This window comes from Phoenix dactylifera, chromosome 4, assembly GCF_051530095.1.
Source record: "Phoenix dactylifera cultivar Ajwa chromosome 4, Ajwa_hap1_PhDact_Kaust_v1.1, whole genome shotgun sequence".
NCBI classification, from domain to species: domain Eukaryota; kingdom Viridiplantae; phylum Streptophyta; class Magnoliopsida; order Arecales; family Arecaceae; genus Phoenix; species Phoenix dactylifera.
In genome coordinates, this window is record NC_143193.1 from 35,227,239 (window position 1) to 35,244,883 (window position 17,645).

At 49.5% G+C, this 17,645-nt stretch overlaps 43 non-coding genes and 5 pseudogenes across 43 annotated transcripts; all 48 read right to left on the minus strand.

The window, feature by feature from the left end:
* Positions 1-131: 131 nt before the first annotated feature.
* On the minus strand, positions 132-250 carry LOC149757286 (5S ribosomal RNA). The gene has a single exon (XR_016408668.1). It is a non-coding gene; the product is annotated as a 5S ribosomal RNA (ribosomal RNA).
* A 246-nt stretch (positions 251-496) lies between these two features.
* On the minus strand, positions 497-615 carry LOC149757287 (5S ribosomal RNA). The gene has a single exon (XR_016402981.1). It is a non-coding gene; the product is annotated as a 5S ribosomal RNA (ribosomal RNA).
* Positions 616-861: 246 nt separating this feature from the next.
* On the minus strand, positions 862-980 carry LOC149757288 (5S ribosomal RNA). Its single transcript, XR_016410222.1, has one exon. It is a non-coding gene; the product is annotated as a 5S ribosomal RNA (ribosomal RNA).
* Positions 981-1,226: 246 nt separating this feature from the next.
* LOC149757289 (5S ribosomal RNA) lies at positions 1,227-1,345 on the minus strand. Its single transcript, XR_016402992.1, has one exon. It is a non-coding gene; the product is annotated as a 5S ribosomal RNA (ribosomal RNA).
* Positions 1,346-1,591: 246 nt separating this feature from the next.
* LOC149757290 (5S ribosomal RNA) lies at positions 1,592-1,710 on the minus strand. The gene has a single exon (XR_016410233.1). It is a non-coding gene; the product is annotated as a 5S ribosomal RNA (ribosomal RNA).
* Positions 1,711-1,956: 246 nt separating this feature from the next.
* On the minus strand, positions 1,957-2,075 carry LOC149757291 (5S ribosomal RNA). The gene has a single exon (XR_016403003.1). It is a non-coding gene; the product is annotated as a 5S ribosomal RNA (ribosomal RNA).
* A 246-nt stretch (positions 2,076-2,321) lies between these two features.
* On the minus strand, positions 2,322-2,440 carry LOC149757292 (5S ribosomal RNA; annotated as a pseudogene).
* Positions 2,441-2,686: 246 nt separating this feature from the next.
* On the minus strand, positions 2,687-2,805 carry LOC149757293 (5S ribosomal RNA). Its single transcript, XR_016412740.1, has one exon. It is a non-coding gene; the product is annotated as a 5S ribosomal RNA (ribosomal RNA).
* Positions 2,806-3,053: 248 nt separating this feature from the next.
* On the minus strand, positions 3,054-3,172 carry LOC149757294 (5S ribosomal RNA). The gene has a single exon (XR_016401617.1). It is a non-coding gene; the product is annotated as a 5S ribosomal RNA (ribosomal RNA).
* A 246-nt stretch (positions 3,173-3,418) lies between these two features.
* On the minus strand, positions 3,419-3,537 carry LOC149757295 (5S ribosomal RNA). The gene has a single exon (XR_016403014.1). It is a non-coding gene; the product is annotated as a 5S ribosomal RNA (ribosomal RNA).
* Positions 3,538-3,783: 246 nt separating this feature from the next.
* LOC149757296 (5S ribosomal RNA) lies at positions 3,784-3,902 on the minus strand. The gene has a single exon (XR_016401815.1). It is a non-coding gene; the product is annotated as a 5S ribosomal RNA (ribosomal RNA).
* Positions 3,903-4,149: 247 nt separating this feature from the next.
* Positions 4,150-4,268, minus strand: LOC149757297 (5S ribosomal RNA). Its single transcript, XR_016408670.1, has one exon. It is a non-coding gene; the product is annotated as a 5S ribosomal RNA (ribosomal RNA).
* A 246-nt stretch (positions 4,269-4,514) lies between these two features.
* Positions 4,515-4,633, minus strand: LOC149757298 (5S ribosomal RNA). Its single transcript, XR_016403024.1, has one exon. It is a non-coding gene; the product is annotated as a 5S ribosomal RNA (ribosomal RNA).
* Positions 4,634-4,879: 246 nt separating this feature from the next.
* On the minus strand, positions 4,880-4,998 carry LOC149757299 (5S ribosomal RNA). Its single transcript, XR_016410244.1, has one exon. It is a non-coding gene; the product is annotated as a 5S ribosomal RNA (ribosomal RNA).
* A 246-nt stretch (positions 4,999-5,244) lies between these two features.
* Positions 5,245-5,363, minus strand: LOC149757300 (5S ribosomal RNA). Its single transcript, XR_016403033.1, has one exon. It is a non-coding gene; the product is annotated as a 5S ribosomal RNA (ribosomal RNA).
* A 246-nt stretch (positions 5,364-5,609) lies between these two features.
* Positions 5,610-5,728, minus strand: LOC149757301 (5S ribosomal RNA). Its single transcript, XR_016410256.1, has one exon. It is a non-coding gene; the product is annotated as a 5S ribosomal RNA (ribosomal RNA).
* A 246-nt stretch (positions 5,729-5,974) lies between these two features.
* Positions 5,975-6,093, minus strand: LOC149757302 (5S ribosomal RNA). The gene has a single exon (XR_016403043.1). It is a non-coding gene; the product is annotated as a 5S ribosomal RNA (ribosomal RNA).
* Positions 6,094-6,339: 246 nt separating this feature from the next.
* On the minus strand, positions 6,340-6,458 carry LOC149757303 (5S ribosomal RNA; annotated as a pseudogene).
* Positions 6,459-6,704: 246 nt separating this feature from the next.
* LOC149757304 (5S ribosomal RNA) lies at positions 6,705-6,823 on the minus strand. Its single transcript, XR_016412741.1, has one exon. It is a non-coding gene; the product is annotated as a 5S ribosomal RNA (ribosomal RNA).
* A 248-nt stretch (positions 6,824-7,071) lies between these two features.
* On the minus strand, positions 7,072-7,190 carry LOC149757305 (5S ribosomal RNA). The gene has a single exon (XR_016401618.1). It is a non-coding gene; the product is annotated as a 5S ribosomal RNA (ribosomal RNA).
* A 246-nt stretch (positions 7,191-7,436) lies between these two features.
* Positions 7,437-7,555, minus strand: LOC149757306 (5S ribosomal RNA). Its single transcript, XR_016403052.1, has one exon. It is a non-coding gene; the product is annotated as a 5S ribosomal RNA (ribosomal RNA).
* Positions 7,556-7,801: 246 nt separating this feature from the next.
* Positions 7,802-7,920, minus strand: LOC149757307 (5S ribosomal RNA). Its single transcript, XR_016403064.1, has one exon. It is a non-coding gene; the product is annotated as a 5S ribosomal RNA (ribosomal RNA).
* Positions 7,921-8,167: 247 nt separating this feature from the next.
* On the minus strand, positions 8,168-8,286 carry LOC149757308 (5S ribosomal RNA). Its single transcript, XR_016407222.1, has one exon. It is a non-coding gene; the product is annotated as a 5S ribosomal RNA (ribosomal RNA).
* A 246-nt stretch (positions 8,287-8,532) lies between these two features.
* Positions 8,533-8,651, minus strand: LOC149757309 (5S ribosomal RNA). Its single transcript, XR_016403075.1, has one exon. It is a non-coding gene; the product is annotated as a 5S ribosomal RNA (ribosomal RNA).
* A 246-nt stretch (positions 8,652-8,897) lies between these two features.
* Positions 8,898-9,016, minus strand: LOC149757310 (5S ribosomal RNA). Its single transcript, XR_016403086.1, has one exon. It is a non-coding gene; the product is annotated as a 5S ribosomal RNA (ribosomal RNA).
* Positions 9,017-9,262: 246 nt separating this feature from the next.
* LOC149757311 (5S ribosomal RNA) lies at positions 9,263-9,381 on the minus strand (annotated as a pseudogene).
* A 246-nt stretch (positions 9,382-9,627) lies between these two features.
* Positions 9,628-9,746, minus strand: LOC149757312 (5S ribosomal RNA). Its single transcript, XR_016412742.1, has one exon. It is a non-coding gene; the product is annotated as a 5S ribosomal RNA (ribosomal RNA).
* A 248-nt stretch (positions 9,747-9,994) lies between these two features.
* On the minus strand, positions 9,995-10,113 carry LOC149757313 (5S ribosomal RNA). The gene has a single exon (XR_016401619.1). It is a non-coding gene; the product is annotated as a 5S ribosomal RNA (ribosomal RNA).
* A 246-nt stretch (positions 10,114-10,359) lies between these two features.
* On the minus strand, positions 10,360-10,478 carry LOC149757314 (5S ribosomal RNA). Its single transcript, XR_016403096.1, has one exon. It is a non-coding gene; the product is annotated as a 5S ribosomal RNA (ribosomal RNA).
* A 246-nt stretch (positions 10,479-10,724) lies between these two features.
* LOC149757315 (5S ribosomal RNA) lies at positions 10,725-10,843 on the minus strand. The gene has a single exon (XR_016410267.1). It is a non-coding gene; the product is annotated as a 5S ribosomal RNA (ribosomal RNA).
* A 246-nt stretch (positions 10,844-11,089) lies between these two features.
* Positions 11,090-11,208, minus strand: LOC149757316 (5S ribosomal RNA). The gene has a single exon (XR_016403107.1). It is a non-coding gene; the product is annotated as a 5S ribosomal RNA (ribosomal RNA).
* Positions 11,209-11,454: 246 nt separating this feature from the next.
* LOC149757317 (5S ribosomal RNA) lies at positions 11,455-11,573 on the minus strand. Its single transcript, XR_016410278.1, has one exon. It is a non-coding gene; the product is annotated as a 5S ribosomal RNA (ribosomal RNA).
* A 246-nt stretch (positions 11,574-11,819) lies between these two features.
* LOC149757318 (5S ribosomal RNA) lies at positions 11,820-11,938 on the minus strand. Its single transcript, XR_016400435.1, has one exon. It is a non-coding gene; the product is annotated as a 5S ribosomal RNA (ribosomal RNA).
* Positions 11,939-12,184: 246 nt separating this feature from the next.
* LOC149757319 (5S ribosomal RNA) lies at positions 12,185-12,303 on the minus strand (annotated as a pseudogene).
* Positions 12,304-12,549: 246 nt separating this feature from the next.
* Positions 12,550-12,668, minus strand: LOC149757320 (5S ribosomal RNA). Its single transcript, XR_016412743.1, has one exon. It is a non-coding gene; the product is annotated as a 5S ribosomal RNA (ribosomal RNA).
* Positions 12,669-12,916: 248 nt separating this feature from the next.
* Positions 12,917-13,035, minus strand: LOC149757321 (5S ribosomal RNA). The gene has a single exon (XR_016401620.1). It is a non-coding gene; the product is annotated as a 5S ribosomal RNA (ribosomal RNA).
* Positions 13,036-13,281: 246 nt separating this feature from the next.
* On the minus strand, positions 13,282-13,400 carry LOC149757322 (5S ribosomal RNA). The gene has a single exon (XR_016403118.1). It is a non-coding gene; the product is annotated as a 5S ribosomal RNA (ribosomal RNA).
* A 246-nt stretch (positions 13,401-13,646) lies between these two features.
* LOC149757323 (5S ribosomal RNA) lies at positions 13,647-13,765 on the minus strand. Its single transcript, XR_016403129.1, has one exon. It is a non-coding gene; the product is annotated as a 5S ribosomal RNA (ribosomal RNA).
* A 247-nt stretch (positions 13,766-14,012) lies between these two features.
* Positions 14,013-14,131, minus strand: LOC149757324 (5S ribosomal RNA). The gene has a single exon (XR_016407223.1). It is a non-coding gene; the product is annotated as a 5S ribosomal RNA (ribosomal RNA).
* Positions 14,132-14,377: 246 nt separating this feature from the next.
* LOC149757325 (5S ribosomal RNA) lies at positions 14,378-14,496 on the minus strand. Its single transcript, XR_016403140.1, has one exon. It is a non-coding gene; the product is annotated as a 5S ribosomal RNA (ribosomal RNA).
* A 246-nt stretch (positions 14,497-14,742) lies between these two features.
* On the minus strand, positions 14,743-14,861 carry LOC149757326 (5S ribosomal RNA). Its single transcript, XR_016403151.1, has one exon. It is a non-coding gene; the product is annotated as a 5S ribosomal RNA (ribosomal RNA).
* A 246-nt stretch (positions 14,862-15,107) lies between these two features.
* Positions 15,108-15,226, minus strand: LOC149757327 (5S ribosomal RNA; annotated as a pseudogene).
* Positions 15,227-15,472: 246 nt separating this feature from the next.
* On the minus strand, positions 15,473-15,591 carry LOC149757328 (5S ribosomal RNA). Its single transcript, XR_016412744.1, has one exon. It is a non-coding gene; the product is annotated as a 5S ribosomal RNA (ribosomal RNA).
* A 248-nt stretch (positions 15,592-15,839) lies between these two features.
* LOC149757329 (5S ribosomal RNA) lies at positions 15,840-15,958 on the minus strand. Its single transcript, XR_016401621.1, has one exon. It is a non-coding gene; the product is annotated as a 5S ribosomal RNA (ribosomal RNA).
* Positions 15,959-16,204: 246 nt separating this feature from the next.
* LOC149757330 (5S ribosomal RNA) lies at positions 16,205-16,323 on the minus strand. Its single transcript, XR_016403162.1, has one exon. It is a non-coding gene; the product is annotated as a 5S ribosomal RNA (ribosomal RNA).
* A 246-nt stretch (positions 16,324-16,569) lies between these two features.
* Positions 16,570-16,688, minus strand: LOC149757331 (5S ribosomal RNA). Its single transcript, XR_016403174.1, has one exon. It is a non-coding gene; the product is annotated as a 5S ribosomal RNA (ribosomal RNA).
* Positions 16,689-16,935: 247 nt separating this feature from the next.
* On the minus strand, positions 16,936-17,054 carry LOC149757332 (5S ribosomal RNA). Its single transcript, XR_016407225.1, has one exon. It is a non-coding gene; the product is annotated as a 5S ribosomal RNA (ribosomal RNA).
* A 246-nt stretch (positions 17,055-17,300) lies between these two features.
* Positions 17,301-17,419, minus strand: LOC149757333 (5S ribosomal RNA). The gene has a single exon (XR_016403183.1). It is a non-coding gene; the product is annotated as a 5S ribosomal RNA (ribosomal RNA).
* Positions 17,420-17,645: the final 226 nt, after the last annotated feature.

Consider the following 17,645-nt stretch of genomic DNA (forward strand, 5'->3'; position numbering starts at 1 on the left):
GGCATGGCACCGCCAGTCTCCGGACCCAGTTTATTGTCGGGGGAAAAAAATTATCCGAAGAGGAAAAGCCAAAAGCCAAAAAATTAAAAATAAATATTATCAAAAAATAAAAAAGCGGGCAAAAAATAAAAAGGGTGCAACATGAGGACTTCCCAGGGGGTCACCCATCCTAGTACTACTCTCGCCCAAGCACGCTTAACTGCGGAGTTCTGATAGGATCCGGTGCATTAGTGCTGGTATGATCGCACTCAAGACATGCCCTTCGAAACTCCCTTTTATGACAAAGTAGCAGACCTCGACGGCCCGAGACATTCGCGCTGCCGGGGCCGTTCTGGCGTAGGATTCAACACGCTGTTCCGCTATGCGGCATGGCACCGCCAGTCTCCGGACTCAGTTTATTTTCGGGGGAAAAAAATTATCCGAAGAGGAAAAGCCAAAAGCCGAAAAATAAAAAATAAATGTTATCAAAAAATAAAAAAGCGGGCAAAAAATAAAAGGGGTGCAACACGAGGACTTCCCAGGGGGTCACCCATCCTAGTACTACTCTCGCCCAAGCACGCTTAACTGCGGAGTTCTGATGGGATCCGGTGCATTAGTGCTGGTATGATCGCACCCATGACATGCCCTTCGAAACTCCCTTTTATGACAAAGCAGCAGACCTCGACGGCCCGAGACATTCGCGCTGCCGGGGCCGTTCTGGCGTAGGATTCAACGCGCTGTTCCGCTATGCGGCATGGCACCGCCAGTCTCCGGACTCAGTTTATTTTCGGGGGAAAAAAATTATCCGAAGAGGAAAAGCCAAAAGCCGAAAAATAAAAAATAAATGTTATCAAAAAATAAAAAAGCGGGCAAAAAATAAAAGGGGTGCAACACGAGGACTTCCCAGGAGGTCACCCATCCTAGTACTACTCTCGCCCAAGCACGCTTAACTGCGGAGTTCTGATGGGATCCGGTGCATTAGTGCTGGTATGATCGCACCCATGACATGCCCTTCGAAACTCCCTTTTATAACAAAGCAGCAGACCTCGACGGCCCGAGACATTCGCGCTGCCGGGGCCGTTCTGGCGTAGGATTCAACACGCTGTTCCGCTATGCGGCATGGCACCGCCAGTCTCCGGACTCAGTTTATTTTCGGGGGAAAAAAATTATCCGAAGAGGAAAAGCCAAAAGCCGAAAAATAAAAAATAAATGTTATCAAAAAATAAAAAAGCGGGCAAAAAATAAAAGGGGTGCAACACGAGGACTTCCCAGGGGGTCACCCATCCTAGTACTACTCTCGCCCAAGCACGCTTAACTGCGGAGTTCTGATGGGATCCGGTGCATTAGTGCTGGTATGATCGCACCCATGACATGCCCTTCGAAACTCCCTTTTATGACAAAGCAGCAGACCTCGACGGCCCGAGACATTCGCGCTGCCGGGGCCGTTCTGGCGTAGGATTCAACGCGCTGTTCCGCTATGCGGCATGGCACCGCCAGTCTCCGGACTCAGTTTATTTTTGGGGGAAAAAAATTATCCGAAGAGGAAAAGCCAAAAGCCGAAAAATAAAAAATAAATGTTATCAAAAAATAAAAAAGCGGGCAAAAAATAAAAGGGGTGCAACACGAGGACTTCCCAGGAGGTCACCCATCCTAGTACTACTCTCGCCCAAGCACGCTTAACTGCGGAGTTCTGATGGGATCCGGTGCATTAGTGCTGGTATGATCGCACCCATGACATGCCCTTCGAAACTCCCTTTTATAACAAAGCAGCAGACCTCGACGGCCCGAGACATTCGCGCTGCCGGGGCCGTTCTGGCGTAGGATTCAACGCGCTGTTCCGCTATGCGGCATGGCACCGCCAGTCTCCGGACTCAGTTTATTTTCGGGGGAAAAAAATTATCCGAAGAGGAAAAGCCAAAAGCCGAAAAATAAAAAATAAATGTTATCAAAAAATAAAAAAGCGGGCAAAAAATAAAAGGGGTGCAACACGAGGACTTCCCAGGGGGTCACCCATCCTAGTACTACTCTCGCCCAAGCACGCTTAACTGCGGAGTTCTGATGGGATCCGGTGCATTAGTGCTGGTATGATCGCACCCATGACATGCCCTTCGAAACTCCCTTTTATGACAAAGCAGCGGACCTCGACGGCCCGAGACATTCGCGCTGCCGGGGCCGTTCTGGCGTAGGATTCAACGCGCTGTTCCGCTATGCGGCATGGCACCGCCAGTCTCCGGACTCAGTTTATTTTCGGGGGGAAAAAATTATCCGAAGAGGAAAAGCCAAAAGCCAAAAAATTAAAAATAAATATTATCAAAAAATAAAAAAGCGGGCAAAAAATAAAAAGGGTGCAACACGAGGACTTCCCAGGGGGTCACCCATCCTAGTACTTCTCTCGCCCAAGCACGCCTAACTGCGGAGTTATGATGGGATCCGGTGCATTAGTGCTGGTATGATCGCACCCATGACATGCCCTTCGAAACTCCCTTTTATGACAAAGCAGCAGACCGCGACGGCCCGAGACATTCGCGCTGCCGGGGCCGTTCTGGCGTAGGATTCAACGCGCTGTTCCGCTATGCGGCATGGCACCGCGAGTCTCCGGACTCAGTTTATTTTCGGGGGAAAAAAATTATCCGAAGAGGAAAAGCCAAAAGCCGAAAAATTAAAAATAAATATTATCAAAAAATAAAAAAGCGGGCAAAAAATAAAAGGGGTGCAACACGAGGACTTCCCAGGGGGTCACCCATCGTAGTACTACTCTCGCCCAAGCACGCTTAACTGCGGAGTTCTGATGGGATCCGGTGCATTAGTGCTGGTATGATCGCACCCATGACATGCCCATCGAAACTCCCTTTTATGACAAAGCAGCAGACGTCGACGGCCCGAGACATTCGCGCCGCCGGGGCCGTTCTGGCGTAGGATTCAACGCGCTATTCCCGCTATGCGGCATGGCACCGCCAGTCTCCGGACTCAGTTTATTTTCGGGGAAAAAAAATTATCCGAAGAGGAAAAGCCAAAAGCCGAAAAATTAAAAATAAATATTATCAAAAAATAAAAAAGTGGAGAAAAAAATAAAAAGGGTGCAACACGAGGACTTCCCAGGGGGTCACCCATCCTAGTACAACTCTCGCCCAAGCACGCTTAACTGCGGAGTTCTGATGGGATCCGGTGCATTAGTGCTGGTATGATCGCACCCATGACATGCCCTTCGAAACTCCCTTTTATGACAAAGCAGCAGACCTCGACGGCCCGAGACATTCGCGCTGCCGGGGCCGTTCTGGCGTAGAATTCAACGCGCTGTTCCGCTATGCGGCATGGCACCGCGAGTCTCCGGACTCAGTTTATTTTCGGGGGAAAAAAATTATCCGAAGAGAAAAAGCCAAAAGCCGAAAAATTAAAAATAAATATTATCAAAAAATAAAAAAGCGGGCAAAAAATAAAAGGGGTGCAACACGAGGACTTCCCAGGGGGTCACCCATCCTAGTACTACTCTCGCCCAAGCACGCTTAACTGCGGAGTTCTGATGGGATCCGGTGCATTAGTGCTGGTATGATCGCACCCATGACATGCCCATCGAAACACCCTTTTATGACAAAGCAGCAGACCTCGACGGCCCGAGACATTCGCGCTGCCGAGGCCGTTTTGGCGTAGGATTCAATGCGATGTTCCGCTATGCGGCATGGCACCGCGAGTCTCCGGACTCAGTTTATTTTCGAGGGAAAAAAATTATCCGAAGAGGAAAAGCCAAAAGCCAAAAAATTAAAAATAAATGTTATCAAAAAAGAAAAAAGCGGGCAAAAAATAAAAGGGGTGCAACACGAGGACTTCCCAGGGGGTCACCCATCCTAGTACTACTCTCGCCCAAGCACGCTTAACTGCGGAGTTCTGATGGGATCCGGTGCATTAGTGCTGGTATGATCGCACCAATGATATGCCCTTCGAAACTTCCTTTTATGACAAAGCAGCAGACCTCGACGGCCCGAGACATTCGCGCTGCCGGGGCCGTTCTGGCGTAGGATTCAACGCGCTGGTCCCGCTATGCGGCATGGCACCGCCAGTCTCCGGACCCAGTTTATTGTCGGGGGAAAAAAATTATCCGAAGAGGAAAAGCCAAAAGCCAAAAAATTAAAAATAAATATTATCAAAAAATAAAAAAGCGGGCAAAAAATAAAAAGGGTGCAACATGAGGACTTCCCAGGGGGTCACCCATCCTAGTACTACTCTCGCCCAAGCACGCTTAACTGCGGAGTTCTGATAGGATCCGGTGCATTAGTGCTGGTATGATCGCACTCAAGACATGCCCTTCGAAACTCCCTTTTATGACAAAGTAGCAGACCTCGACGGCCCGAGACATTCGCGCTGCCGGGGCCGTTCTGGCGTAGGATTCAACACGCTGTTCCGCTATGCGGCATGGCACCGCCAGTCTCCGGACTCAGTTTATTTTCGGGGGAAAAAAATTATCCGAAGAGGAAAAGCCAAAAGCCGAAAAATAAAAAATAAATGTTATCAAAAAATAAAAAAGCGGGCAAAAAATAAAAGGGGTGCAACACGAGGACTTCCCAGGGGGTCACCCATCCTAGTACTACTCTCGCCCAAGCACGCTTAACTGCGGAGTTCTGATGGGATCCGGTGCATTAGTGCTGGTATGATCGCACCCATGACATGCCCTTCGAAACTCCCTTTTATGACAAAGCAGCAGACCTCGACGGCCCGAGACATTCGCGCTGCCGGGGCCGTTCTGGCGTAGGATTCAACGCGCTGTTCCGCTATGCGGCATGGCACCGCCAGTCTCCGGACTCAGTTTATTTTCGGGGGAAAAAAATTATCCGAAGAGGAAAAGCCAAAAGCCGAAAAATAAAAAATAAATGTTATCAAAAAATAAAAAAGCGGGCAAAAAATAAAAGGGGTGCAACACGAGGACTTCCCAGGAGGTCACCCATCCTAGTACTACTCTCGCCCAAGCACGCTTAACTGCGGAGTTCTGATGGGATCCGGTGCATTAGTGCTGGTATGATCGCACCCATGACATGCCCTTCGAAACTCCCTTTTATAACAAAGCAGCAGACCTCGACGGCCCGAGACATTCGCGCTGCCGGGGCCGTTCTGGCGTAGGATTCAACACGCTGTTCCGCTATGCGGCATGGCACCGCCAGTCTCCGGACTCAGTTTATTTTCGGGGGAAAAAAATTATCCGAAGAGGAAAAGCCAAAAGCCGAAAAATAAAAAATAAATGTTATCAAAAAATAAAAAAGCGGGCAAAAAATAAAAGGGGTGCAACACGAGGACTTCCCAGGGGGTCACCCATCCTAGTACTACTCTCGCCCAAGCACGCTTAACTGCGGAGTTCTGATGGGATCCGGTGCATTAGTGCTGGTATGATCGCACCCATGACATGCCCTTCGAAACTCCCTTTTATGACAAAGCAGCAGACCTCGACGGCCCGAGACATTCGCGCTGCCGGGGCCGTTCTGGCGTAGGATTCAACGCGCTGTTCCGCTATGCGGCATGGCACCGCCAGTCTCCGGACTCAGTTTATTTTCGGGGGAAAAAAATTATCCGAAGAGGAAAAGCCAAAAGCCGAAAAATAAAAAATAAATGTTATCAAAAAATAAAAAAGCGGGCAAAAAATAAAAGGGGTGCAACACGAGGACTTCCCAGGAGGTCACCCATCCTAGTACTACTCTCGCCCAAGCACGCTTAACTGCGGAGTTCTGATGGGATCCGGTGCATTAGTGCTGGTATGATCGCACCCATGACATGCCCTTCGAAACTCCCTTTTATAACAAAGCAGCAGACCTCGACGGCCCGAGACATTCGCGCTGCCGGGGCCGTTCTGGCGTAGGATTCAACACGCTGTTCCGCTATGCGGCATGGCACCGCCAGTCTCCGGACTCAGTTTATTTTCGGGGGAAAAAAATTATCCGAAGAGGAAAAGCCAAAAGCCGAAAAATAAAAAATAAATGTTATCAAAAAATAAAAAAGCGGGCAAAAAATAAAAGGGGTGCAACACGAGGACTTCCCAGGGGGTCACCCATCCTAGTACTACTCTCGCCCAAGCACGCTTAACTGCGGAGTTCTGATGGGATCCGGTGCATTAGTGCTGGTATGATCGCACCCATGACATGCCCTTCGAAACTCCCTTTTATGACAAAGCAGCAGACCTCGACGGCCCGAGACATTCGCGCTGCCGGGGCCGTTCTGGCGTAGGATTCAACGCGCTGTTCCGCTATGCGGCATGGCACCGCCAGTCTCCAGACTCAGTTTATTTTCGGGGGGAAAAAATTATCCGAAGAGGAAAAGCCAAAAGCCAAAAAATTAAAAATAAATATTATCAAAAAATAAAAAAGCGGGCAAAAAATAAAAAGGGTGCAACACGAGGACTTCCCAGGGGGTCACCCATCCTAGTACTTCTCTCGCCCAAGCACGCCTAACTGCGGAGTTATGATGGGATCCGGTGCATTAGTGCTGGTATGATCGCACCCATGACATGCCCTTCGAAACTCCCTTTTATGACAAAGCAGCAGACCGCGACGGCCCGAGACATTCGCGCTGCCGGGGCCGTTCTGGCGTAGGATTCAACGCGCTGTTCCGCTATGCGGCATGGCACCGCGAGTCTCCGGACTCAGTTTATTTTCGGGGGAAAAAAATTATCCGAAGAGGAAAAGCCAAAAGCCGAAAAATTAAAAATAAATATTATCAAAAAATAAAAAAGCGGGCAAAAAATAAAAGGGGTGCAACACGAGGACTTCCCAGGGGGTCACCCATCGTAGTACTACTCTCGCCCAAGCACGCTTAACTGCGGAGTTCTGATGGGATCCGGTGCATTAGTGCTGGTATGATCGCACCCATGACATGCCCATCGAAACTCCCTTTTATGACAAAGCAGCAGACGTCGACGGCCCGAGACATTCGCGCCGCCGGGGCCGTTCTGGCGTAGGATTCAACGCGCTATTCCCGCTATGCGGCATGGCACCGCCAGTCTCCGGACTCAGTTTATTTTCGGGGGAAAAAAATTATCCGAAGAGGAAAAGCCAAAAGCCAAAAAATTAAAAATAAATATTATCAAAAAATAAAAAAGTGGAGAAAAAAATAAAAAGGGTGCAACACGAGGACTTCCCAGGGGGTCACCCATCCTAGTACAACTCTCGCCCAAGCACGCTTAACTGCGGAGTTCTGATGGGATCCGGTGCATTAGTGCTGGTATGATCGCACCCATGACATGCCCTTCGAAACTCCCTTTTATGACAAAGCAGCAGACCTCGACGGCCCGAGACATTCGCGCTGCCGGGGCCGTTCTGGCGTAGGATTCAACGCGCTGTTCCGCTATGCGGCATGGCACCGCGAGTCTCCGGACTCAGTTTATTTTCGGGGGAAAAAAATTATCCGAAGAGAAAAAGCCAAAAGCCGAAAAATTAAAAATAAATATTATAAAAAAATAAAAAAGCGGGCAAAAAATAAAAGGGGTGCAACACGAGGACTTCCCAGGGGGTCACCCATCCTAGTACTACTCTCGCCCAAGCACGCTTAACTGCGGAGTTCTGATGGGATCCGGTGCATTAGTGCTGGTATGATCGCACCCATGACATGCCCATCGAAACACCCTTTTATGACAAAGCAGCAGACCTCGACGGCCCGAGACATTCGCGCTGCCGAGGCCGTTCTGGCGTAGGATTCAATGCGCTGTTCCGCTATGCGGCATGGCACCGCGAGTCTCCGGACTCAGTTTATTTTCGAGGGAAAAAAATTATCCGAAGAGGAAAAGCCAAAAGCCAAAAAATTAAAAATAAATGTTATCAAAAAAGAAAAAAGCGGGCAAAAAATAAAAGGGGTGCAACACGAGGACTTCCCAGGGGGTCACCCATCCTAGTACTACTCTCGCCCAAGCACGCTTAACTGCGGAGTTCTGATGGGATCCGGTGCATTAGTGCTGGTATGATCGCACCCATGATATGCCCTTCGAAACTCCCTTTTATGACAAAGCAGCAGACCTCGACGGCCCGAGACATTCGCGCTGCCGGGGCCGTTCTGGCGTAGGATTCAACGCGCTGGTCCCGCTATGCGGCATGGCACCGCCAGTCTCCGGACCCAGTTTATTGTCGGGGGAAAAAAATTATCCGAAGAGGAAAAGCCAAAAGCCAAAAAATTAAAAATAAATATTATCAAAAAATAAAAAAGCGGGCAAAAAATAAAAAGGGTGCAACATGAGGACTTCCCAGGGGGTCACCCATCCTAGTACTACTCTCGCCCAAGCACGCTTAACTGCGGAGTTCTGATAGGATCCGGTGCATTAGTGCTGGTATGATCGCACCCAAGACATGCCCTTCGAAACTCCCTTATATGACAAAGTAGCAGACCTCGACGGCCCGAGACATTCGCGCTGCCGGGGCCGTTCTGGCGTAGGATTCAACACGCTGTTCCGCTATGCGGCATGGCACCGCCAGTCTCCGGACTCAGTTTATTTTCGGGGGAAAAAAATTATCCGAAGAGGAAAAGCCAAAAGCCGAAAAATAAAAAATAAATGTTATCAAAAAATAAAAAAGCGGGCAAAAAATAAAAGGGGTGCAACACGAGGACTTCCCAGGGGGTCACCCATCCTAGTACTACTCTCGCCCAAGCACGCTTAACTGCGGAGTTCTGATGGGATCCGGTGCATTAGTGCTGGTATGATCGCACCCATGACATGCCCTTCGAAACTCCCTTTTATGACAAAGCAGCAGACCTCGACGGCCCGAGACATTCGCGCTGCCGGGGCCGTTCTGGCGTAGGATTCAACGCGCTGTTCCGCTATGCGGCATGGCACCGCCAGTCTCCGGACTCAGTTTATTTTCGGGGGAAAAAAATTATCCGAAGAGGAAAAGCCAAAAGCCGAAAAATAAAAAATAAATGTTATCAAAAAATAAAAAAGCGGGCAAAAAATAAAAGGGGTGCAACACGAGGACTTCCCAGGGGGTCACCCATCCTAGTACTACTCTCGCCCAAGCACGCTTAACTGCGGAGTTCTGATGGGATCCGGTGCATTAGTGCTGGTATGATCGCACCCATGACATGCCCTTCGAAACTCCCTTTTATGACAAAGCAGCGGACCTCGACGGCCCGAGACATTCGCGCTGCCGGGGCCGTTCTGGCGTAGGATTCAACGCGCTGTTCCGCTATGCGGCATGGCACCGCCAGTCTCCGGACTCAGTTTATTTTCGGGGGGAAAAAATTATCCGAAGAGGAAAAGCCAAAAGCCAAAAAATTAAAAATAGATATTATCAAAAAATAAAAAAGCGGGCAAAAAATAAAAAGGGTGCAACACGAGGACTTCCCAGGGGGTCACCCATCCTAGTACTTCTCTCGCCCAAGCACGCCTAACTGCGGAGTTATGATGGGATCCGGTGCATTAGTGCTGGTATGATCGCACCCATGACATGCCCTTCGAAACTCCCTTTTATGACAAAGCAGCAGACCGCGACGGCCCGAGACATTCGCGCTGCCGGGGCCGTTCTGGCGTAGGATTCAACGCGCTGTTCCGCTATGCGGCATGGCACCGCGAGTCTCCGGACTCAGTTTATTTTCGGGGGAAAAAAATTATCCGAAGAGGAAAAGCCAAAAGCCGAAAAATTAAAAATAAATATTATCAAAAAATAAAAAAGCGGGCAAAAAATAAAAGGGGTGCAACACGAGGACTTCCCAGGGGGTCACCCATCGTAGTACTACTCTCGCCCAAGCACGCTTAACTGCGGAGTTCTGATGGGATCCGGTGCATTAGTGCTGGTATGATCGCACCCATGACATGCCCATCGAAACTCCCTTTTATGACAAAGCAGCAGACGTCGACGGCCCGAGACATTCGCGCCGCCGGGGCCGTTCTGGCGTAGGATTCAACGCGCTATTCCCGCTATGCGGCATGGCACCGCCAGTCTCCGGACTCAGTTTATTTTCGGGGGAAAAAAATTATCCGAAGAGGAAAAGCCAAAAGCCAAAAAATTAAAAATAAATATTATCAAAAAATAAAAAAGTGGAGAAAAAAATAAAAAGGGTGCAACACGAGGACTTCCCAGGGGGTCACCCATCCTAGTACAACTCTCGCCCAAGCACGCTTAACTGCGGAGTTCTGATGGGATCCGGTGCATTAGTGCTGGTATGATCGCACCCATGACATGCCCTTCGAAACTCCCTTTTATGACAAAGCAGCAGACCTCGACGGCCCGAGACATTCGCGCTGCCGGGGCCGTTCTGGCGTAGGATTCAACGCGCTGTTCCGCTATGCGGCATGGCACCGCGAGTCTCCGGACTCAGTTTATTTTCGGGGGAAAAAAATTATCCGAAGAGAAAAAGCCAAAAGCCGAAAAATTAAAAATAAATATTATCAAAAAATAAAAAAGCGGGCAAAAAATAAAAGGGGTGCAACACGAGGACTTCCCAGGGGGTCACCCATCCTAGTACTACTCTCGCCCAAGCACGCTTAACTGCGGAGTTCTGATGGGATCCGGTGCATTAGTGCTGGTATGATCGCACCCATGACATGCCCTTCGAAACTCCCTTTTATGACAAAGCAGCAGACCTCGACGGCCCGAGACATTCGCGCTGCCGGGGCCGTTCTGGCGTAGGATTCAACGCGCTGTTCCGCTATGCGGCATGGCACCGCCAGTCTCCGGACTCAGTTTATTTTCGGGGGAAAAAAATTATCCGAAGAGGAAAAGCCAAAAGCCGAAAAATAAAAAATAAATGTTATCAAAAAATAAAAAAGCGGGCAAAAAATAAAAGGGGTGCAACACGAGGACTTCCCAGGAGGTCACCCATCCTAGTACTACTCTCGCCCAAGCACGCTTAACTGCGGAGTTCTGATGGGATCCGGTGCATTAGTGCTGGTATGATCGCACCCATGACATGCCCTTCGAAACTCCCTTTTATAACAAAGCAGCAGACCTCGACGGCCCGAGACATTCGCGCTGCCGGGGCCGTTCTGGCGTAGGATTCAACACGCTGTTCCGCTATGCGGCATGGCACCGCCAGTCTCCGGACTCAGTTTATTTTCGGGGGAAAAAAATTATCCGAAGAGGAAAAGCCAAAAGCCGAAAAATAAAAAATAAATGTTATCAAAAAATAAAAAAGCGGGCAAAAAATAAAAGGGGTGCAACACGAGGACTTCCCAGGGGGTCACCCATCCTAGTACTACTCTCGCCCAAGCACGCTTAACTGCGGAGTTCTGATGGGATCCGGTGCATTAGTGCTGGTATGATCGCACCCATGACATGCCCTTCGAAACTCCCTTTTATGACAAAGCAGCAGACCTCGACGGCCCGAGACATTCGCGCTGCCGGGGCCGTTCTGGCGTAGGATTCAACGCGCTGTTCCGCTATGCGGCATGGCACCGCCAGTCTCCGGACTCAGTTTATTTTCGGGGGAAAAAAATTATCCGAAGAGGAAAAGCCAAAAGCCGAAAAATAAAAAATAAATGTTATCAAAAAATAAAAAAGCGGGCAAAAAATAAAAGGGGTGCAACACGAGGACTTCCCAGGAGGTCACCCATCCTAGTACTACTCTCGCCCAAGCACGCTTAACTGCGGAGTTCTGATGGGATCCGGTGCATTAGTGCTGGTATGATCGCACCCATGACATGCCCTTCGAAACTCCCTTTTATAACAAAGCAGCAGACCTCGACGGCCCGAGACATTCGCGCTGCCGGGGCCGTTCTGGCGTAGGATTCAACACGCTGTTCCGCTATGCGGCATGGCACCGCCAGTCTCCGGACTCAGTTTATTTTCGGGGGAAAAAAATTATCCGAAGAGGAAAAGCCAAAAGCCGAAAAATAAAAAATAAATGTTATCAAAAAATAAAAAAGCGGGCAAAAAATAAAAGGGGTGCAACACGAGGACTTCCCAGGGGGTCACCCATCCTAGTACTACTCTCGCCCAAGCACGCTTAACTGCGGAGTTCTGATGGGATCCGGTGCATTAGTGCTGGTATGATCACACCCATGACATGCCCTTCGAAACTCCCTTTTATGACAAAGCAGCAGACCTCGACGGCCCGAGACATTCGCGCTGCCGGGGCCGTTCTGGCGTAGGATTCAACGCGCTGTTCCGCTATGCGGCATGGCACCGCCAGTCTCCAGACTCAGTTTATTTTCGGGGGGAAAAAATTATCCGAAGAGGAAAAGCCAAAAGCCAAAAAATTAAAAATAAATATTATCAAAAAATAAAAAAGCGGGCAAAAAATAAAAAGGGTGCAACACGAGGACTTCCCAGGGGGTCACCCATCCTAGTACTTCTCTCGCCCAAGCACGCCTAACTGCGGAGTTATGATGGGATCCGGTGCATTAGTGCTGGTATGATCGCACCCATGACATGCCCTTCGAAACTCCCTTTTATGACAAAGCAGCAGACCGCGACGGCCCGAGACATTCGCGCTGCCGGGGCCGTTCTGGCGTAGGATTCAACGCGCTGTTCCGCTATGCGGCATGGCACCGCGAGTCTCCGGACTCAGTTTATTTTCGGGGGAAAAAAATTATCCGAAGAGGAAAAGCCAAAAGCCGAAAAATTAAAAATAAATATTATCAAAAAATAAAAAAGCGGGCAAAAAATAAAAGGGGTGCAACACGAGGACTTCCCAGGGGGTCACCCATCGTAGTACTACTCTCGCCCAAGCACGCTTAACTGCGGAGTTCTGATGGGATCCGGTGCATTAGTGCTGGTATGATCGCACCCATGACATGCCCATCGAAACTCCCTTTTATGACAAAGCAGCAGACGTCGACGGCCCGAGACATTCGCGCCGCCGGGGCCGTTCTGGCGTAGGATTCAACGCGCTATTCCCGCTATGCGGCATGGCACCGCCAGTCTCCGGACTCAGTTTATTTTCGGGGGAAAAAAATTATCCGAAGAGGAAAAGCCAAAAGCCAAAAAATTAAAAATAAATATTATCAAAAAATAAAAAAGTGGAGAAAAAAATAAAAAGGGTGCAACACGAGGACTTCCCAGGGGGTCACCCATCCTAGTACAACTCTCGCCCAAGCACGCTTAACTGCGGAGTTCTGATGGGATCCGGTGCATTAGTGCTGGTATGATCGCACCCATGACATGCCCTTCGAAACTCCCTTTTATGACAAAGCAGCAGACCTCGACGGCCCGAGACATTCGCGCTGCCGGGGCCGTTCTGGCGTAGGATTCAACGCGCTGTTCCGCTATGCGGCATGGCACCGCGAGTCTCCGGACTCAGTTTATTTTCGGGGGAAAAAAATTATCCGAAGAGAAAAAGCCAAAAGCCGAAAAATTAAAAATAAATATTATAAAAAAATAAAAAAGCGGGCAAAAAATAAAAGGGGTGCAACACGAGGACTTCCCAGGGGGTCACCCATCCTAGTACTACTCTCGCCCAAGCACGCTTAACTGCGGAGTTCTGATGGGATCCGGTGCATTAGTGCTGGTATGATCGCACCCATGACATGCCCATCGAAACACCCTTTTATGACAAAGCAGCAGACCTCGACGGCCCGAGACATTCGCGCTGCCGAGGCCGTTCTGGCGTAGGATTCAATGCGCTGTTCCGCTATGCGGCATGGCACCGCGAGTCTCCGGACTCAGTTTATTTTCGAGGGAAAAAAATTATCCGAAGAGGAAAAGCCAAAAGCCAAAAAATTAAAAATAAATGTTATCAAAAAAGAAAAAAGCGGGCAAAAAATAAAAGGGGTGCAACACGAGGACTTCCCAGGGGGTCACCCATCCTAGTACTACTCTCGCCCAAGCACGCTTAACTGCGGAGTTCTGATGGGATCCGGTGCATTAGTGCTGGTATGATCGCACCCATGATATGCCCTTCGAAACTCCCTTTTATGACAAAGCAGCAGACCTCGACGGCCCGAGACATTCGCGCTGCCGGGGCCGTTCTGGCGTAGGATTCAACGCGCTGGTCCCGCTATGCGGCATGGCACCGCCAGTCTCCGGACCCAGTTTATTGTCGGGGGAAAAAAATTATCCGAAGAGGAAAAGCCAAAAGCCAAAAAATTAAAAATAAATATTATCAAAAAATAAAAAAGCGGGCAAAAAATAAAAAGGGTGCAACATGAGGACTTCCCAGGGGGTCACCCATCCTAGTACTACTCTCGCCCAAGCACGCTTAACTGCGGAGTTCTGATAGGATCCGGTGCATTAGTGCTGGTATGATCGCACCCAAGACATGCCCTTCGAAACTCCCTTATATGACAAAGTAGCAGACCTCGACGGCCCGAGACATTCGCGCTGCCGGGGCCGTTCTGGCGTAGGATTCAACACGCTGTTCCGCTATGCGGCATGGCACCGCCAGTCTCCGGACTCAGTTTATTTTCGGGGGAAAAAAATTATCCGAAGAGGAAAAGCCAAAAGCCGAAAAATAAAAAATAAATGTTATCAAAAAATAAAAAAGCGGGCAAAAAATAAAAGGGGTGCAACACGAGGACTTCCCAGGGGGTCACCCATCCTAGTACTACTCTCGCCCAAGCACGCTTAACTGCGGAGTTCTGATGGGATCCGGTGCATTAGTGCTGGTATGATCGCACCCATGACATGCCCTTCGAAACTCCCTTTTATGACAAAGCAGCAGACCTCGACGGCCCGAGACATTCGCGCTGCCGGGGCCGTTCTGGCGTAGGATTCAACGCGCTGTTCCGCTATGCGGCATGGCACCGCCAGTCTCCGGACTCAGTTTATTTTCGGGGGAAAAAAATTATCCGAAGAGGAAAAGCCAAAAGCCGAAAAATAAAAAATAAATGTTATCAAAAAATAAAAAAGCGGGCAAAAAATAAAAGGGGTGCAACACGAGGACTTCCCAGGGGGTCACCCATCCTAGTACTACTCTCGCCCAAGCACGCTTAACTGCGGAGTTCTGATGGGATCCGGTGCATTAGTGCTGGTATGATCGCACCCATGACATGCCCTTCGAAACTCCCTTTTATGACAAAGCAGCGGACCTCGACGGCCCGAGACATTCGCGCTGCCGGGGCCGTTCTGGCGTAGGATTCAACGCGCTGTTCCGCTATGCGGCATGGCACCGCCAGTCTCCGGACTCAGTTTATTTTCGGGGGGAAAAAATTATCCGAAGAGGAAAAGCCAAAAGCCAAAAAATTAAAAATAGATATTATCAAAAAATAAAAAAGCGGGCAAAAAATAAAAAGGGTGCAACACGAGGACTTCCCAGGGGGTCACCCATCCTAGTACTTCTCTCGCCCAAGCACGCCTAACTGCGGAGTTATGATGGGATCCGGTGCATTAGTGCTGGTATGATCGCACCCATGACATGCCCTTCGAAACTCCCTTTTATGACAAAGCAGCAGACCGCGACGGCCCGAGACATTCGCGCTGCCGGGGCCGTTCTGGCGTAGGATTCAACGCGCTGTTCCGCTATGCGGCATGGCACCGCGAGTCTCCGGACTCAGTTTATTTTCGGGGGAAAAAAATTATCCGAAGAGGAAAAGCCAAAAGCCGAAAAATTAAAAATAAATATTATCAAAAAATAAAAAAGCGGGCAAAAAATAAAAGGGGTGCAACACGAGGACTTCCCAGGGGGTCACCCATCGTAGTACTACTCTCGCCCAAGCACGCTTAACTGCGGAGTTCTGATGGGATCCGGTGCATTAGTGCTGGTATGATCGCACCCATGACATGCCCATCGAAACTCCCTTTTATGACAAAGCAGCAGACGTCGACGGCCCGAGACATTCGCGCCGCCGGGGCCGTTCTGGCGTAGGATTCAACGCGCTATTCCCGCTATGCGGCATGGCACCGCCAGTCTCCGGACTCAGTTTATTTTCGGGGGAAAAAAATTATCCGAAGAGGAAAAGCCAAAAGCCAAAAAATTAAAAATAAATATTATCAAAAAATAAAAAAGTGGAGAAAAAAATAAAAAGGGTGCAACACGAGGACTTCCCAGGGGGTCACCCATCCTAGTACAACTCTCGCCCAAGCACGCTTAACTGCGGAGTTCTGATGGGATCCGGTGCATTAGTGCTGGTATGATCGCACCCATGACATGCCCTTCGAAACTCCCTTTTATGACAAAGCAGCAGACCTCGACGGCCCGAGACATTCGCGCTGCCGGGGCCGTTCTGGCGTAGGATTCAACGCGCTGTTCCGCTATGCGGCATGGCACCGCGAGTCTCCGGACTCAGTTTATTTTCGGGGGAAAAAAATTATCCGAAGAGAAAAAGCCAAAAGCCGAAAAATTAAAAATAAATATTATCAAAAAATAAAAAAGCGGGCAAAAAATAAAAGGGGTGCAACACGAGGACTTCCCAGGGGGTCACCCATCCTAGTACTACTCTCGCCCAAGCACGCTTAACTGCGGAGTTCTGATGGGATCCGGTGCATTAGTGCTGGTATGATCGCACCCATGACATGCCCATCGAAACACCCTTTTATGACAAAGCAGCAGACCTCGACGGCCCGAGACATTCGCGCTGCCGAGGCCGTTCTGGCGTAGGATTCAATGCGCTGTTCCGCTATGCGGCATGGCACCGCGAGTCTCCGGACTCAGTTTATTTTCGAGGGAAAAAAATTATCCGAAGAGGAAAAGCCAAAAGCCAAAAAATTAAAAATAAATGTTATCAAAAAAGAAAAAAGCGGGCAAAAAATAAAAGGGGTGCAACACGAGGACTTCCCAGGGGGTCACCCATCCTAGTACTACTCTCGCCCAAGCACGCTTAACTGCGGAGTTCTGATGGGATCCGGTGCATTAGTGCTGGTATGATCGCACCCATGATATGCCCTTCGAAACTCCCTTTTATGACAAAGCAGCAGACCTCGACGGCCCGAGACATTCGCGCTGCCGGGGCCGTTCTGGCGTAGGATTCAACGCGCTGGTCCCGCTATGCGGCATGGCACCGCCAGTCTCCGGACCCAGTTTATTGTCGGGGGAAAAAAATTATCCGAAGAGGAAAAGCCAAAAGCCAAAAAATTAAAAATAAATATTATCAAAAAATAAAAAAGCGGGCAAAAAATAAAAAGGGTGCAACATGAGGACTTCCCAGGGGGTCACCCATCCTAGTACTACTCTCGCCCAAGCACGCTTAACTGCGGAGTTCTGATAGGATCCGGTGCATTAGTGCTGGTATGATCGCACCCAAGACATGCCCTTCGAAACTCCCTTATATGACAAAGTAGCAGACCTCGACGGCCCGAGACATTCGCGCTGCCGGGGCCGTTCTGGCGTAGGATTCAACACGCTGTTCCGCTATGCGGCATGGCACCGCCAGTCTCCGGACTCAGTTTATTTTCGGGGGAAAAAAATTATCCGAAGAGGAAAAGCCAAAAGCCGAAAAATAAAAAATAAATGTTATCAAAAAATAAAAAAGCGGGCAAAAAATAAAAGGGGTGCAACACGAGGACTTCCCAGGGGGTCACCCATCCTAGTACTACTCTCGCCCAAGCACGCTTAACTGCGGAGTTCTGATGGGATCCGGTGCATTAGTGCTGGTATGATCGCACCCATGACATGCCCTTCGAAACTCCCTTTTATGACAAAGCAGCAGACCTCGACGGCCCGAGACATTCGCGCTGCCGGGGCCGTTCTGGCGTAGGATTCAACGCGCTGTTCCGCTATGCGGCATGGCACCGCCAGTCTCCGGACTCAGTTTATTTTCGGAGGAAAAAAATTATCCGAAGAGGAAAAGCCAAAAGCCGAAAAATAAAAAATAAATGTTATCAAAAAATAAA